Below are 19,563 nucleotides of genomic sequence, written 5' to 3'. Positions count from 1 at the left end.
CATAAATGGTAGGGACCTAACAGAAGCAGAAGATAATAAGAAGAGGTGGCAAGAATACACAGAGGAACTGTACAAAAAAGATCTTCACAACCCAGATAATCAAGATGGTGTGACATCCTGCCAGACATCCTGGAATGTGAAGTCAAGTGGGCCTTAGGAAGCATCACTATGAACAAAGCTAGTGGAGGTGATGGAATTCCCACTGAGCTATTTCTTTCTTTTTTTTTTTTTTCAGCTGAGCTATTTCAAATCCTGAAAGATGATGCTGTGAAAGTGCTGCACTCAATATGCCAGCAAATTTTGAAAGTTCAGCAGTGGCCACAGGACTGGAAAAGGTCAGTTTTCATTCCAATCCCTAAGAAAGGCAATGCCAAAGAATGCTCAGACTACTGCACAATTGCACTCATCTCACACACTAGCAAAGTGATGCTTAAAATTCTTCAAGCCAGGCTTCAATAGTACGTGAACCGTGAACTTCCAGACGTTCAAGCTGGATTTAGAAAAGGCAGAGGAACCAGAGATCAAATTGCCAACATCCGCTGGATCATCGAAAAAGCAAGAGAGCTCCAGAAAAGCATCTACTTTTGCTTTATTGACTATAGGAAAGCCTTTGACTGTGTGGATCACAAAAAACTGCAGAAAATTCTTCAAGAGATGGGAATACCAGACCACCTGACCTGCCTCCTGAGAAATCTGTATGCAAGTCAGGAAGCAACAGCTAGAACTGGACATGGAACAACAGACTGATTCCAAATTGGGAAAGGAGTACGTTAAAGCTGTATATTGTCACCCTACATATTTAACTTATATGCAGAGTACATCATGAGAAATGCTGGGCTGGAGGAAGCACAAGCTGGAATCAAGATTGCCAGGAGAAATATTAATAACCTCAGATATGCAGATGACACCAGCCTTATGGCAGAAAGTGAAGAAGAACTAAAGAGCCTCTTGATGAAAGTGAAAGAGGAGAGTGAAAAAGTTGGCTTAAAACTCAACATTCAGAAAACTAAGATCATGGCATCTGGTCCCATCATTTCATGGCAAATAGGAAAACAATGGAAACAGTGACAGACTATTTTTTTGGGCTCCAAAATCACTGCAGATAGTGACTGCAGCCATGAAATTAAAAGACACTTCCTTCTTGGAAGGAAAGTTATGACCAACCTAGACAGCATATTAAAAAGCAGAGACATTACTTTGCCAACAAAGGTCCATCTAGTCAAAGCTATGGTTTCTCCAGTGGTCATGTATGGATGTGAGAGTTGGACTATAAAGAAAGCTAAGCACTGAAGAATTGATGTTTTTGAACTGTGGTGTTGGAGAAGACTCTTGAGAATCCCTTGAACTGCAAGGAGATCCAACCAGTCCACCCTAAAGGAGATCAGTCCTGGGTGTTCATTGGAAGGACTGATGCTGAAGCTGAAACTCTAATACTTTGGCCACCTGATGCAAAGAACTGACTCATTTGAAAAGACCCTGATGCTGGGAAAGATTGAAGGTGGGAGGAGAAGGGGATGACAGAGGATGAGATGGCTGGATGGCATCACTGACTCAGTGGACATGAGTTTGAGCAAGCTTTGAGAGTTGATGGACAGGGAGGCCTGGTGTGCTGCAGCCCATGGGGTTGCAAAGACTTGGACAGGACTGAGTGACTGAACTGAACTGAGCAGCTTAATGTATTTGTCTTTTTAGAACTAACTCTTAAGAGCTTATTTAACAGGCTGTTAGAATTCTGAGCTAGCTAACATCGAAATAATCAATACATTTAGAAACCTAATTCCATCTTATGGTCAGTTGAAGGAAAGCATCTAAGAGTTTAAGAGGAGGTGGGAAAACACAGATCCACGGAAAGAAAAACAGGGAAAGAGAAAAGGCCCCCTCCCCCCACCAGCAGAAGACAAACTCGGAAGGAGTCAGGTTATGGAGACAAAGGGGGAGACGCCCGGCAGGGTTGCTCTGGCCACACCTAATGCCTCCTGGTTCCCTTGGGCTGTGCCTGTCAAGGACCGCAGGTAAGGCCTTGACCTTTGAGCGGCCGGGTTCAGAGCCACTGCCGTCCTCAGTCGATATGTGAGCTCGGCAGGTACCCATGTCTCTGGGTCTCAGTTTCCTCACCAAGTTGCCCAGCTAAAGAGAGGACGACGCAAGAGTTCATGTGGAAGGCGTTTGGTTCAGTGTCTGACACAGTGAGGTGGTTAGCATCCCAGCTGAAGCTGTGAAGGACATAAAAGGTGCCCATTCCCCTCTTCTACAAACTTTTATTGCAGTATAATAAACACAGAAACCTGAATATATCAGATGTGTGTAGCTGGGTGCATCTTCTCAAACAGAACACCTTTGTCATTAGTACGTAGATCAAGAATAGAATACTGTGAACACCCCAGAGCCCCCTTGGATCACCTTCTCATACCCCTCCCCAAAGGTGACCACTATCCTACTTCTAATAGCATGGATTAGTTGTACCTGTTTTTTCCTTTTAAATATGTGGAATGTACTGTTTTGTATCTGTCTTTGTTCAGTATTTTTTATTTTTCTTTGCTCAATATTATTTGTGAGTTCCATCCGTGTTGTGTACAACTGTAAATTATTTATTTCTATTTCTATTGGCATATTACTATACACTCTTGCTACCATTCATCCTTTACACTTTTTGTTTTTTTGGGCCTTGCTGTGTGGCATGTGGGATCTTAGGTATGGGACCAGGTATCGAACCCATGCCCCCTGCATTGGGAATGTGGAATTTTAACCACTGGACTGTGAGCGGAGTCCCTAGCCAGTCTACTGTTGATAGGTAATCAAATGCTTTTTGGCCATTATGATTAAGCAGTCTTATACATATCTTTTGAGGCTTCCCAGGTGGCTCAATCAGTGAAGAATCTGCCTGCAACATGGGAGACCCGGGTTCAATCCCTGGGTCAGTAAGATTCCCTGGAGAAGGAAATGGCAACCCACTCCAGTATTCTTGCCTGGGAAATCCCATGGACAGAGGAGCCTGGTGGGCTATAGTCCATGGGGTCACAAAGGGTTGGACACGACTGACTAACTAACACTTCTTTCTTTCTTTTTTACATACCTTTTGGTAAATACATCTTGACATTTCCTTTGGGGATACAGCTAGGAGTGAGGTCTAGCTTCAGGAAATACTGCTGATCCGTTTTCCAGTGGTTCTCACAATTCACATTCTCACCTGCAACTAATAAGAGTTCCAGGCATTTCACATCCTTCCATCATTCAGGATCAACCAATCACCTTTTTCGGTCCTGTGATTCCAGAAGGTATGTAGTAGTATCACATTTGTGCTTCATTTTCATTTGCTGATGGGTAATAATGTTGACTCTGTCTCCACATGCCTGTTGGCGATTTGGTATCTCTCTTGGTGACATGTCTAATCAGATCTTCTGCTCACTGGTTAACCGTCTCATTTACTGGTAAAACAAACTGAATCTTGGGGACTTCCCTAGCAGTCCAGTGGTTAGGACCTCACCTTCCAATGCAGAGGGTTCTTGTTTATTCCCTGGTTGGGGAGTTAAGATCCCACATGCATCATGGCCAAAAAACCAAAACATAAAACAGAAGCAGTATTGTAACTATTTCAATAAATACTTTTAAAATAGTGGTGGTTCAGAGTCTGAGTCGTGTCTGACTCTTTCGACCTCATGGACTGTAGCCCACCAGGCTCCTCTGTCCATGGGATTTCCCAGGCAAGAACACTGGAGTGGGTTGCCATTTCCTACTCTAGGGGATCTTCCCAGCCAAGGAGTTGAACCTGAGTTGCCTGCATTACAGGCAGATTCTTTGCCACTAGGCCACCAGGGAAGTCCTCTTTAAAAATGGTCCACATCAAAAATAAATAAATAAACAGACCAACCGAGGCTTAGAGAGGAGGTGACTTGACTCACTGAGGTTATGTGACTTGCTGAAGGTCACACAGCTAGTTAGAGAAAAGCAGAGACTGCATAACAGTTATTCAGCTATTAAGCAGGGCCTAGTAAAGTGAAGGTGATTCAAATTGTACATGGGGCCAGCGAGTATATAAAATATTTGGTGAAAAAATTTTTTTTAATTATCTGAGAGCTGTTTGGCATTTTGTAGTTACAGGTCAAGATTCCAGTTTTGACAGGGTTTCTATCCATTGTCCCTCCCTCCCTCCCTCGCCTCCTTCCTTCCTGCTGCTCCATGAACTGAACACCCATTCTGGGCCAACGGCTGTTCCGGATGACGGGAATTTATTCAGGCAAAGGAGTTCCCCCACCCCGGGACAGTTAGAGTCAGCGTATTCCCTTTCCTACGACTAGAGTGGCTTTTGGAGTCAAAAGAGGAAGGTCCTTTACTTCCTCCTCTACCACTTACTAGACTTACCAGCTCTGCCATCTGGGGTTCATTTTCTGATTTTTTTCTTTTTTGACCATACCCTGAGGCTTCTGGGATCTTAGTTCCCCAGTTCAGTTCAGTTGCTCAGTCGTGTCCGACTCTTTGCATCCCCATGGACTGCAGCATGCCAGGCCTCCCTGTCCATCACCAACTCCCAGAGTTTGCTCAAACTCATGTCCATTGAGTCGGTGATGCCATCCAGCCATCTCATCCTCTGGCATCCCCTTCTCCTCCTGCCTTCAATTTTTCCCAGCATCAGGGTCTTTTCAAATGAGTCACTTCTTCCAATCAGATGGCCACAGTATTGGAGCTTCAGCTTCAGCACCAGTCCTTCCAATGAATATTCAGGACTGATTTCCTTTAGGATGGACTGGCTGGATCTCCTTGCTGTCCAAGGGACTCTCAAGAGTCTTCTCCAACACCACAGTTCAAAAGCATCGATTCTTTGGTGCTCAGCCTTCTTTATAGTCCAACTCTCACATCCATACATGACCACTGGAAATGAAAAACCATAGCTTTGACTCGACAGACTTTTATTGGCAAAGTAACGTCTCTGCTTTTTAATATTCTGTCTAGGTTGGTCATAACTTTCCTTCCAAGAAGGAAGTGTCTTTTAATTTCATGGCTGCAATCACCATCTGCAGTGATTTTGGAGCCCAGAAAAATAAAGTCAGCCACTGTTTGCACTGTTTCCCCATCTACTTGCCATGAAGTGATGGGACCAGATGCCATGATCTTAGTTTTCTGAATGTTGAGTTTTAGCCAACTTTTTCACTCTCCTCTTTCACTTTCATCAAGAGGCTCTTTAGTTCTTCTTCACTTTCTGCCATAAGGCTGGTGTCATCTGCATATCTGAGGTTATTGATATTTCTCCCAGCAATCTTGATTACAGCTTGTGCTTCCTCCAGCCCAGCGTTTCTCATGATGTACTCTGCACATAAGTTAAATATATAGGGTGACAATATACAGCCTTGATGTACTCCTTTCCCAATTTGGAACCAGTCTGTTGTTCCATGTCCAGTTTTAACTGTTGCTTCCTGACTTGCGTACAGATTTCTCAGGAGGCAGGTCAGGTGGTCTGGTATTCCCATCTCTTTCAGAATTTTCTGCAGTTTTTTGTGATCCACACAATCAAAGGCTTTGACATAGTAAATAAAGCAGAAGTAGATGCTTTTCTGGAGCTCTCTTGCTTTTTCGATGACCCGACAGACGTTGGCAATTTGATCTCTGGTTCCTCTGCCTTTTCTAAATCCAGCTTGAACATCTGGAAGTTCACAGTTCACGTACTGTTGAAGCCTGGCTTGGAGAATTTTGAGCACTACTTTGCTAGCATGTGAGATGAGTGCAATTGTGCGGTAGTTTGAGCATTCTTTGGCATTGCCTTTCTTTGGGGCAATGAGAGGGAGTTTCAGGAGGGAGGGTATATATGTATACCTGTGGCTTATTCATGTTGATATTTGGCAGAAAACAACAAAATTCTGTAAAGCAATTATCCTTCAATTAAAAATAATTTTAAAAAAAAGTCAGACACGACTTAGTAACTAAACAACAACAACAACAACAACAAATAACTGATGATATTGAGTATCTTTTCGAGTGCACGCTGTCATTTGTGTATCTTTGTTGGAGAAATGTCCATTGGAATCCTTTGTTCTTTTTAATTTTTTCCTGAAAAAAATGTTTATTACTTATTTACTTGGCTGCATTGGGTCTTAGTTGTTGTAGGCGTAATCTTTAGTTGCGGCATGTGGGATCTAGTTCTCTGATCACAGACTGAACCTGGGCCCTCTGCATTGGGAGCTCAGAGTCTTAGCTGCTGGACCGCCAGGGAAGTCCCTCATTTGTTCTTTTTTAAAAAAAATTTATTTATTTATGGCTGTGCTGGATCTTCATTGCTGCTTTTGGGCTTTTCTCTAGTTGAGGCGAGCAGGGGCTCCCTTTTGTCATTACTCGTGGTGCTGGCGCTTCTCATTGTGGTGGCTTCTCTCCTTGTAGATCAGGGGCTCTTGGGTGTGCGGGCTTCGGTAGTTGCAGCGAGAAGGCTCAGTAGTTGTGGTTCCCGGGATCTAGCGCACAGGCTCCATAGGTTGTGGCACACGGGCTTTGTTGCTCCGTGGCATGTGGGATCTTCCCACATTAGGGATCGAACCTGTGTCTCCCGCCTTGGCAGATGACTCTTCACCACTGAGTTGCCAGGGAAGCCCCCAATTTGTTCTTTTTAATTCAGATATTTGTCTTTTTGTTGTTGAGGTTCAAGAATTCTTTATGTATTTAAAACACTTTTATCCTTCTCCCTTTATTTATTTAGTACATTATAATAAATACATTGGTCCAAAGAATAAATACATGGTCCCTTCCTCTGCAAAAACACATACTGGGTACTAGCTGTGTGTCAGGCAATACCCTAAACTCTGGCAATGCAACAGGGAGGCTCTAGCCGGCCATGGGAGAGAGGAACAGGTGCGTGAAAGTCACAGACAGGTATGCAGTTGGTGCAATAGAGTGTAGAAATGCCATGACCTTCTTGTCAGCGATTTCAGCACAAAGAAACAGTCTTAGCATTGACGTCACTTGGACTTCAGGCTGGAAATGTCACTAATTTCACCTTTGTTACCCTTGTGTTGTGCAGATCTGGTTTGTGTTTTTGAAAGGTCTTCCCAGGCATTTATAGCTTCCAGAACTCAGCAAAACACAACTAACAAAGAAGTTAATGATATTACTGAGAGAAGTCCAAAGGACCAGAGTTATTTGTTTTCCTGAGATGAACCATAACCGCTTTTCCCCCTTATGACGTTGTTAGTTTCCATCATGGTTTTCTAAAATAAGCTGAAGTAAAATGACCTTCAGTAGTTTAGCGAAATCCATGCCTTCTTGATAGAAAGATTCCATCTGTTGATGAAGTACATACCCATGTAATTTGATCTGCGAGCTGATTTCTAACTTTTCTTTCAACTCTACAGGGCAAAAATACTACATTTGAACATATATGTCCTTCATGGTAGGACAGGTATAAGATGTTTTGTTCTCTCTGTTTCTTGTTGGAAGCTTAAATATTTAGCAACCACACCTGCAGAAGCATCTGGGCACTTATAGTGAAATGAAAGTTGCTCAGTCGTGTCCGACTCTTTGCGACCCCATGGACTATAAAATCCGTGGAATTCTCCAGGCCAGAATACTGTAGTGGGTAGCCTATCCCTTCTCCAGCAGATCTTCACGACCCAGGAATAGAACTGGGGTCTCTTGCATTGCAGGTGGATTCTTTACCAATTGAGCTATGAGGGAAGCCCTGGGCACTTGAGGGAGGTACTTAAGTCCAAGGCTGTGTCAGAGTTTACATAATTCCTCTTTGCTCTCTCTGCATCAGGGGTTGCAATGGTGCAACACATCAGATCCTTGTCCTCCAGTGCTACATTTTTACTGCAATAGTCTTTCTGATCTTTTGATCTCATCTTTTTCAGAGTAAAAATTACTGAGCCTGTATGTCCAATATACATATTTAACTGGTATATGCATTCTGCCCTGGTAATAGATTATTTATTTTGCAAAATAAAAGGATTTAAAAGGATAAGATGAGACTTCCCTAGTGATCCAGTGGCTAAGACTATGCGCTGTCAGCGTAGAGGGCCAGGGTTCAGTCCCTGGTCAGGGAACAAGATCCCACATGATGTGCTAATAGTTTATATGCTGCAAGTAAAGATCCTGTGTGCTGCAACTAAGGCCTGGAGCAGCTAAATAAATAAATATATATTTTTAAAATAAAAAGTAAAAGGATAAGGTAATGAATATTTAAAAAGATGAGAAAATAGAATGAGATAGAATTTATAATATTTTATTCCTGAATATCTGTATTTCATCTTACACCTTCTTTCCACTTTTTGGAGATTAGTGTCCTGGCAGACAAGGTGAGTCCTGACACCCTGCTTTTCTGCCTGAGTGCCCAGATCCCTTTGAAAACAGGTGAAAGTGAGAAGTGAGTGTTAGTTGCTCAGTCGTGTCCAAATTTGTGACCCTGCACTGTAGCCCGCCAGGCTTCTCTGTCCATGGAATTATGAATATTGGAGTGGGTAGCTGTTCCCATATTACTTAGTACCTACTACATTTTGTACTGTATCATTATCTACTTGGGGCTTTCCTGCTCAGTCAGTCAGTTCAGTTGCTCAGTTGTGTCCGACTCTTTGCGACTCCATGAACCGCAGCACGTCAGGCCTCCCTGTCCATCACCAACTCCTGGAGTCCACCCAAACCCATGTCCATTGAGTTGGTGATGCCATCCAATCATCTCATCCTCTGTTGTCCCCTTCTCCTCCTGCCTTCAATCTTTCCCAGCATCAGGGTCTTTTCCAGTGAGTCAGCACTTCACATTAGGTGGCCAAAGTATTGAAGTTTCAGCTTCAACATCAGTCCCTCCAATGAACACCCAGGACTGATCTCCTTTAGGATGGACTGGTTGGATCTCCTTGCAGTCCAAAGGACTCTCAAGAGTCTTCTCGAATACCACAGTTCAAAAGTATCGATTCTTCTGCGCTCAGCTTTCTTTATAGTCCAACTCTCACATCCATACATGACCACTGGAAAAACCATAGCCTTGACTACATGGACCTTTATCGGCAAAGTAATGTCTCTGCTTTTTAATATGCTGTCTAAGTTGGTCATAACTTTCCTTCCAAGAAGGAAGTGTCTTTTAATTTCATGGCTGCAATCACCATCTGCAGTGATTTTGGAGCCCAGAAAAATAAAGTCAGCCACTGTTTCCACTGTTTCCCCATCTATTTGCCATGAAATGATGGGACCAGATGCCATGATCTTAGTTTTCTGAATGTTGAGTTTTAAGCCAACTTTTTCACTCTCCTCTTTCACTTTCATCAAGAGGCTCTTTAGTTCTTCACTTTCTGCCATAAATGTGGTGTCATTTGCCTATCTGAGGTTACTGATATTTCTCCCAGCAATCTTGATTACAGCTTGTGCTTCTTCCAGCCCAGCATTTCTCATGATGTACTCTGCATGTAAGTTAAATATGTAGGGTGACAATATACAGCCTTGACGTACTCCTTTTCCTATTTGGAACCAGTCTGTTTTTCCATGTTCAGTTCTAACTTCTTGACCCGCATACAGATTTGTCAGGAGGCAGGTCAGGTGGCCTGCCTGGTATTCCCGTCTCTTTCACAATTTTCCACAGTTTGTTGTGATCCACACAGTCAAAGGCTTTGGCATAGTCAATAAAGCAGAAATAGATGTTTTTCTGGAGCTCTCTTGCTTTTTCGATGATCCAGCGGATATTGGCAATTTGATCTCTGGTTCCTCTGCCTTTTCTAAATCCAGCTTGAAGATCTGAAAGTTCACGGTTCACGTACTGCTGAAGCAGGGCTTGGAGAATTTTAAGCATCACTTTGCTAGTGTGTGAGATGAGTGCAATTGTGCAGTAGTCTGAGCATTCTTTGGCATTGCCTTTCTTTGGAATTGGAATGAAAACTGACCTTTTCCAGTTCTGCGGCCACTGCTGAGCTTTCCAAATTTGCTGGCATAGTGAGTGTATCACTTTCACAGCGTCATCTTTCAGGATTTGAAATAGCTCAACTGGAATTCCATCACCTCCACTAGCTTTGTTTGTAGTGATGCTTCCTAAGGTCCACTTGACTTCCCATTCCAGGATGTCTGGCTCTAGGTGGTGATCACACCATCATGGTTATCTGGGTCGTGAAGATCTTTTTTGTACAGTTCCTCTATGTATTCTTGCCACCTCTTCTTAATAACAGAAGCAGAAGCTTCTGTTAGGTCCCTACCATTTCTGTCTTTTATTGAGCCCATCTTTGCATGAAATGTTCCCTTGGTATCTCTAATTTTCTTGAAGAGATCTCTAGTCTTTCCCATTCTATTGTTTTCCTCTATTTCTTTGCATTGATTGCTGAGGAAGGCTTTCTTTCTTTCTTTCTGTTTTTTTTTTTGAGGAAGGTTTTCTTATCTCTCCTTGCTATTCTTCAGAACTCTGCATTCCTGGTAGTTCAGTGGTAAAGAATCCGCCAGCAACACAAGAGCTGAGGAGATGTGGATTTGATTCCTGGGTGGGGAAGATCCCCTGGAGAATGGAATGGCAACTCACTCCAGTATTCTTGCTTGGAGAATCACACGGACAGAGAAGTATGGCAGGCTACAGTCCAAGGGGTTGCTAAGAGTTGAACATGACTGAACCACTTAGCACACACACATTATCTACTTGTTTCACGTGGGAGAGCACTTCCCCCACCCCACCATCTGCCCTTTTCCATGGCAATTCTTCCTTGTATTTTGTGGATCTTATATTTCTCACATTGGAATATGTTGGTATTATACCAATTGCTATATGCAGTTACGGTAGCCAGTTCCCAGAGGAAAAGAACCAGATACAGCTTTGTGACATAAGAAAAGCTGTTTTGACCTAAGCCATTTTGTCATATAAGCCTGGCAGCAATGCTTGTCTTTTAACAGGTCTTTGTAATTAAAGCTTAGTAATTAACTAAGTGCTTGCTCCTTGGAAGAAAAACTATGACCAACCTAGACAGCATATCAAAAAGCAGACACATTACTTTGCCTACAAAGGTCCATATAGTCAAAACTATGGTTTTTCCAATAGTCACGTGTGGATGTGAGAGTTGGACCATAAAGAAGTCTGAGTGCTGAATAATTGATGCCTTTGAACTGTGGTGTTGGAGAAGACTCTTGTGAGTCCCTTGGACAGCAAGGAGGTCAAACCAGTCAATCCTAAAGGTGATCAATCCTGAATATTCATTGGAAGGACTGATGTTGAAGCTGAAACTCCAATATTTTGGCCACCTGATGCAAAGAACTGACTCCTTGGAAAAGACCCTGATGCTGAGAAAGATTGAAGGCAGGAGGAGAAGGGGACGACAGAGGATGAGATGGTTGGATGGCATCACCGACTCAATGGACACGAATTTGAGCAACTCTGGGAGATGGTGAAGGACAGGGAAGACTGGAGAGCTGCAGTCCATGAAGTCACAAAGAGTTGGACACGACTGAGCGACTGAACAAGACTCCAGACTGGCTGGAAGCTAGGCAATGGTGATGTTGACCTTTTCTGACCTTCTTGACTGTGGTTTGCACTCTGCCCGCCTTTGTTCCAATTCTATGCTGAATTCTCCTCTACTCCAGCCCGTTCATGAATATGCATACATGACCCAAGTCCCTTCATGAATATGCTTGTACCCTTAGCTTAAAACTTCCCCAATTTTGCTGTTGGGGAGACACTGCTTTGGGAAAGGTCCCCCTTGTTCTTCTTTGCTGCAAGTAGTAAGTCCTTCTTTCTTCCAATCTTCAGCTTCAGTAGGTCTTTTTGTTTGACACCCACCAAGAGGTGAGCCGATTTTCCGGTCGAACTGCTGTTGAATGATTAAACTATGTTTTCACTTTTTTAAAAAAAATTTTGGCTGCATTGGGTTTTCATTGCAGCACACAGGCTTCTCTAGTTGCGGTGGGAGGGCGTGGTTGCCCTGTGGTATGTAGGATCTTACTTCCCTAACCAGGATCAAACCGGAGTCCCCTGCATTGCAAGTCAGATTTTTTAAAAATTTAATTAAGGTTATTAATCTAAATTTATTTATTTAGTGTACAGGCTTCAGTAGTTGCAGCATATGGGCTCTAGAACTCAGGCTCAGTAGTTTCTGGACACCGACTTACTTGCCCTGAGGCATGTGGAATCTTTCCAGACTAGGGATTGAATCCTTGTCCTCTGCATTGGCAGGAGGACTCTCACCCACTGTACCAGCAAGGAGGTTCAAAAATCGAATTCTTAACCCCTAGACCACCAGGGAATTCCCTGTTTTCACTTTTGAATTATTCTAATTTTGTTTTACTCTTTCATGTTTCGAGATGGTGCCATTTTTCAACTTTTTTCAGAAGTTTGCATAACAAACGTGGCAGAATTTAAAATGATATGAAGGAAAATCTCATCTTACTAAAAAGGCTGTTGGTGATTTTGCATAGTCACAGAAGTCATTTTTCTTCTCAGGAGTTACATGGATACAATCAGTAAAAATCAACAATTTCTAAAAATGACCATGTGCTTGGATGTCACAGCAATGAAAAATCGCTCCAAGTTTTCTCAGCACTCTCAATTTCTGTACCATCTCATTGCAGAGACTGGCGCCAGTCCAAGGCATGGACTGAATGGCCTGCTTCACTCTCCTCCGAGCCCTGGAATTTGAAATCTGAGCCTTGAAACTGGAAATGTAGGCTGCCAGTCCTTTGACCCAACTCCTAGGACTTCATCCTACAAGTATATTTTCACGAAATGTCAGAAACGAGGTTATCTGTTGTGACACTGTAATAGCAAAAGATTGGAATAATCCACGTGTCCAGCAATATGGGGCCATTAACGCAGCTATAAACCAAAGAATGAGGGCTGTCTCTCCATATTGACACAGATAGAGCTCCAGGGCATGTGAAGAGGCAAGGTACAAAGAGCACGTGTAACCTGCTGTCTCAGGTGTTATAAAGTAGTGGAAATAGTGACATGTATTTATAGTTACCTCTATTGCAAGAAGAACCATTGGAAGGATAAACAGGATGTTAAAGTGAAGGGCTATCCTAGGTGGTGACAAGGGCTAGATGGGCTTGGGGCAGACCAAGTCCTCTCAGAGTGCACGCTTTAATTTGCTTTGATTTGTAAATGAAGTACATGTATTAACAAAACAAAAAGAAGCTCCTTCAGGGAGAAAATGTCAGAGAGGCAAGTAGTTCTATAGATACTTCCTGTAATTTGAAGTTTCCAAACTTCTTTGACTAGACGGACCTTTGTTGGCAAAGTAATGTCTCTGCTTTTTAATATGCTGTCTTGGTTGGTCAAAGCTTTTCTTTCAAGGAGCAAGCGTTTTTTAATTTCATGGCTGCAGTCACCATCTGTAGTGATTTTGGAGCCCCCCCAAAATAAAGTCTGTCACTGTTTCCATTGTTTCCCCATCTATTTGCTATGAAGTGATGGGACTGGATGCCATGATCTTAGTTTTCTGAATGTTGAGTTGTAAGCTATGGTTTTTCCAGTAGTCATCTATGGATGTGAGAGTTGGACTATAAAGAAAGCTGAGCACTGAAGAATTGATGCTTTTGAACTGTGGTGTTGGAGAAGACTCTTGAGAGTCCCTTGGACTGCAGGGAGATCCAACCAGTTCATCCTAAAGGAAATCAGTTCTGAATATTCATTGGAAGGGCTGATGCTGAAACTCCAATACTTTGGCCACCTGATTGAAAGAAGTGACTCATTGGAAAAGACCCTGATTCTGGGAAAGATTGAAGGCAGGAGGAGAAGGGGACGACAAGGGGATGAGATGGGTGGATGGCATTACTGACTCAATGGACATGAGTTTGAGTAAACTCCAGGAGTTGGTGATGGACAGGGAAGCCTGGCGTGCTTAAGTCCACGGGGTCGCAAAGAGTTGGACACAACTGAGTGACTGAACTGAACTGAAAGTTTCTTCTATTATCAATCTTTGGATTTTTTTTTTTTTTTTGGCAGTGCTGTGAGGCATGCAGGATCCTAGTTCCCTGACCAGGAATCAAAACTGTGTCACCTGAAGTGGAAATGCAGACTCCTAACCCCTGGACCACCAGGGAATTACCTCAGTCTTTGGAAATTAAGGGGAGAATCTGACCAGTGGAAAGTTGGGCTACCTACTTCCCTGGATTTATCTCAAGCTTCCTTTAGAAAATTAACACATGTGGGAAGGTGTTACCAAGACTTGTTTATCTACTAGAAGGCGGCCAGTTCACAGTGAGGTTCATAATAAAAATTTTTTTTTTTACTAAAAGTTAAAATAAAATTTACTTTAGATCCCAGGGGTAAAATATTCTTGCATTTTCCATCAATACTTTTCTAGCCTTCTAAGTGTAATAAACAATTTACTTAGATTTCAGTAGGAATCTGCAGAAGAGGGAAGATTCAAGACCAGATGTTGATCACATTGACTTGGAAAAGAACATTTACTCATCATTGCAAATAAAAATAACAATGCCACCAGGTATCGAGCTGCTGTGTAACTTAGAAGTGACTGGATATTTTAGAGCATCACATCTACTGGTGATTCTCTGGGTAACCCATTTTAGCAAGATAGATAAGTGGGCCCACAGGGTCTCAGGTTATCCAGGTAAGATCAGTGGAGTCAGGACTGACTTCTGGGTGTTCTGATTCCAAAGCCTGCATCTTAGCCACCATGGTGACCTGGATGTTGGATGCTCTAACACATTTACTAGACCACTGACCATGGTCAGATTCACATCCCTGAAGTCAGGAGTTGCAAGTGATTCAACCCCTTGATTCTCTCAGAGCTTTGCACAGCTTTTTTTGTGAACTGTTGTTTAGTTGTATAGTCTCTAGGTTGTATTTGACTCTTTTGCAACCCCATGAACTGTAGCCTACCAGGCTCCTCCGTCCATGGGATTTCCCAGGCCTGAATACTGGAGTGGGTATGGCCATTTCCTCCTCTAGGGGATCTTCCCGACCCAGGGATCGAACCTGAATCTCCTGCATTGGCTGGTTGATTCTTTACCACTGAGACACCTGGGAAGCCCTTTTTGTGAATTAGAAGGCACTATATAAATAGTTTAAGCTGAATTATTCATAAAATTGGGAAGACCAAGGTAGTGGAGATCTCTTGGTGCTTTAATCTATATTTAAATTAATACAGATGGGACTTTTCCTGGCGGTCCAGTAGTCAAGAATCTGCCTCGCAATGCAAGGAACGTGGGATCAATCCCTGGTAGGGGAACTAAGGTCACACATGCCTTGGGGCAACTAAGCCTGCAAGATGCAACTACTGAGCCCACATGCCACAACTAGAGAACATGTACGCCCCAAGGAAAAGTCCCACGTGACACAGTGAAGATCCAGTGGGCCACAACTAAGACTCCGCACAGCCAAACAAATAAATATTAAAAAAGAAATCAATACAGATAGCAGAACAACAAAGTAAGTTTGTTCAGTCAATGACGTAAGTCAAACTTCAGGTGTCAGGGTAGAGTATAATTTCTCATCCCTAATTTAAAGACTTAATTCATCTTTATCACTAAAATCCTTTTGGAGGAGAATCCAAGTCAAAAGAAAAGAGAAGGACCACATAGCACTATTAGGAATGTATTAGCCACAAAAAGACAGTGCGCTGGTGACTCAAACACCAGAACGGCATTGCTGTCTGTGACTTGACTTTCCAGCATGTGAACAACTCTTGGCAGAAAATAGAGCAAAACAGTGTCTTCAACAAAGATGAAATGATTTTAGAATATATTTTAATATGTTTGTTTAATAACATTTAACTTTGAAATTTAAAAAGTCTTAAAAATCACATTAAACTCAACAATGTTAGCAGAAAGTATGAATTATTTTCAACGAATGTATCAGGTTTTCTGGGAGGGATGGGGGTTGTGTCATTGTTCTTGTATTCCATAGTCCAACTAAAAAGAGTTAAAATTAAAGTTCTCAAAAGAAAAGTAATAAATGTTATCAAGGCTCACACTCAGCTAGCCTTCATGGAATCAATAATAAAAAAAAATCATTGCAAAATACACTGAACCTCTTAGTATCAGAATAGATAAGGATGTAAATATTTAACTAGCACTTGAGGTTCCTATTATTTTTTAATTAATGAGCAGTGTATTTTCCAAATAAATGCTGCTACTAATTCACTACTTATTTTTGTAGTTACTTATTTCATTACTTATTTTTGTAACTTTTTTATTCTTAGTTAAAAGTCTTACTTCTGATTAAGTATCTGAAATACAACACATGATGAGGTGAACACCTAGTTTTCTTGGCTGTCCTATCACCTGTCACCTATGTTGTAACTGGCTTCAGCCCTTTACCTTGGAATCTTGGCTTTCTCTGTCCTTTAAAGTGCTAGATTAGATCTTTAAGGCTTTTCAGCTCTAAAATCTAGTATGTACTTATATCTCTAATTCATATATTCAAAATAAAATATTTATTATGTTTCAGTATTGAGACTTAGCTGACTTTTCAGCTCCATGAGTTGAGTCTCTTATAAAGTATTTGCTATTGAACAGATGTAAATAGCCTTCACTTGGCCTGGTTCACCTCCAACCCTCTTCTGGTATTTTCTGTTCTCGTTTCTGATTCAGGCTTAGTGGCACACAGTGTTCTTCATCTGTGGTCCCTGACCCCAGAGACTCTCTCACAGCCTCCTCTCTGAACCCAGCTCTGTTCCAGATCTCAAGCTTCACTTGACTTAAGATGTAGTCTATCACCTTTTCTCTAGCACATAACTTTACAAACTTACCAGGCCCCAGTGACAATCCTTCAGCACTTGGCAAGCTGTTAATGGACAATAATTTTTTTTTTTTGTAGAGCTCATGTTTTATTGGCACATTTAAAGTACGATTTGGTTGTCATTTGTTTAACTTGGGATTCTTTTTTTTTTTTGTACAATAATGGCTTGAAGTATTCTTCTTTCAACCCAAGCTTTTGGGGTTTTACTATTTTAGGAGTGGGGAGGGCTTTGGGCCAGCTAGCCGTTTAGAATCCCAAAATCATAGTCCAATGTCTTATTCTGCCTCTAATTCCTGCCCAGGGGAATAAAGATAAGTTGGAGCAAGTGTAGAATACTATTCCTACTAAAAGCAACACAGAGATGGTTTCTGGAAGGCTCTAAAAGTCCTGCAAGACAGACTCTACCTTTAACAATGTATAGTCTGGGGACTTCGCTGGTGATCGAGTGGTTAGGACTCTGTGCTTCCATGGCAGAAGGCACAGCTTCTATCCTTGGTTGGGGAACTAAGATCTCAGGTTCCATGTGGCATGGCAAAAAAAAAAAAAAAAAATTATAGTCTGGTTGGGAAGATAAGACATACACAGAGCTAGAGATATACAGTAGTCAAGCAACGAGTGTGGGCAGTTCTATGACAAGTGGGCAGAGTGCTGAGGGTGAGGGGGACTCTTTCGACTGGGGAGTCAGGAAAGGTATCATGTGGGCAAGGACAGAAGCTGTAGTTGGAGGTTTCAGGTGGAATTCAGCTAAGGAGGAGAGAAATGAAGCACCCCTAGTGGGCATATCCTTATAGCAGAACCAATATTTTGACTGCACTATTTCTGAATCTCTGCCTATTGTCCCCAGTTCAGATTTTTTTTTTTTTTTAAATTGGAGTATAGCTGATTAATAATGTAATAGCTTCAGGAGCACAGCAGAGTGAGTCAGCCATTAATGTACACGTATCCATCCTCTCCCAAACTCCCCTCCCATCCAGGCTGCCTGGTAACATGGAGCGGAGTTCCCTGTGCTATACAGTAGGTCTTTGTTGGTTACCCGTTTTAAATACAGTAGTGTGTGCGTGTCCATCTCCAAATCCCTAACTATTCCTTCCCCTTCCAGTTCAGAACACTTACCAGCTATATCCTTCCTTAACCTTCCTCACTGTTCTGCTTATGTTGCCTCTACCAGACCCCTGCCATTCTGGACGTAAGGAGGTTTACTCTCCTCCAGATATAAACGCCTGCCCCCGGCTCAGTGCAGAAGCAGCGGGAGGCATGAGTTAAGCATTCTGCCAAATCTTCTGCTGGAAGATATCTTTCAGGATGAACATAATCAGGGGAAATTTTTTCTCCTGCTGGGTAAACCTCACCAAATGTTTTCTGCATCTCATTACGAGACTTTCTCCTTGACTGTCAGCGTGGATTTCCCTTACAATCATTTCAAGTCCACATATATGTAGGCTATCCTAATAATGAGTAACAAAACCAGGCAATAGAGGAAGTAATGGAAAGCAGGAGGCTGGCATAATCCATCAGCTACTTCTCCGGTCACAAAATCATTGAGAGTTGCCTGTATAAGAAAATGAAGAATTCTTTCCTTTTCTTGTGTAGTTGCAGCTTTTTCAGATGGTCAGAGTTGCAAGACTTCAACTCTTGAAGGAGCATTTCCTGAACTTCTCCCTCCTAATAGAGAGGCCCACCTGCTTTTGCATGATGGGAAAACCTTTGCAGAGTCAGACACGTAGGCACTCAAGGGACATTTGTTGAGTGAAGTAAAGAAATGAATGTAGGTGTTGGATATATGTGATCAGGTCTGTCTTCTTTTTTTTTTTTTTGCTTGCACTGGGTCTTTTTTGCTGAGTGGGCTTTTCTCTAGTTGTGGTCAGCCGGGGCTGCTCTCCAGTTACAGAATACTGGCTTCTCATTGTGGAGGCTTCTCTTGTTGCTAAGCAAGGCCTCCAGGCACTGGGGCTTCAGTAGTTACGGTATACGGGCTCAGTAGTTGTGGCCCATGGAGCTTAGTTGCTCTGCAGCTGGTGGGCTCCTCTGAGACCAGGAATCATCCCACGTCCCCTGCATTGGCAGGCCGATTCTTAACCACTGGATCACCAGGCAAGTTCTATGTGTGCGTGTATATGTTAAGTCCTGGGCTCAGTCTTTATATTGTCCAGTTTTATGGTTCCCATTTAGTCAATTACTTGGATCTATGAGTAGTTTTAGAGGCTCAAAAATCTTTCCAATGTATGCTCTGTCCTTACATGCTACATGTTGACAATAAATAAAGTGCATACAAACTGAGCAGCTCTGTTTCTTGTTTGAAAACAAGCTGCTTTCAAATCTAGGTCTCCCAGGGCATATTAAGTTGAAAAAACAACTGCTAGTTATTTTTCAACTAGCTAGAAAAACCATAAAATATTTCTCTGTACCTGTTTCGTTTTTCTGATAAGAGAGGAGATAAGACCCAGACATTCTCAGCAGTTTCTGACCTATGAAAAGGTTTTAGTTCAAGAGGACCTTAACTGTAAGTCCAAAAGGCATTGCAACACCTTTTTGATGTTACTCAGATCTTGGGTGTCATGCCCCCTTCATGAACTGAGAAACACCTGTTTCTACTTGCCAATGCTGAATTGGGGATTCCTGGGCTCTGTAAGTGTTCCCAGAGCTGGGCCTGGCGTGACACACCTGCCCAGATTTGTAAGGGAGGACCACAGAGAAACAGTTCCTCTCTGAATGACCTAACTTCCAAGAGACTGATCACATTGTTTTCAGTGTTAAGAAGTCACATCAAAAAAAAAAATAAAAAAAAAAATAAAAAGCAGAGTCCTGCTCCCAATGCACTCTAGAGAGGGCACAGCTGTAACAAGGAGAATAACTGACCTTGGTCTAAGACAGATGGAACCACGAGGACTGAATCCCTTTTTGGTGTCTAGCTCTGGACATCAGCAGAC

The sequence above is a fragment of the Cervus elaphus genome, chromosome 15 (assembly GCF_910594005.1).
Source record: "Cervus elaphus chromosome 15, mCerEla1.1, whole genome shotgun sequence".
NCBI classification, from domain to species: domain Eukaryota; kingdom Metazoa; phylum Chordata; class Mammalia; order Artiodactyla; family Cervidae; genus Cervus; species Cervus elaphus.
Note: the sequence above shows the minus strand (reverse complement) of the source record.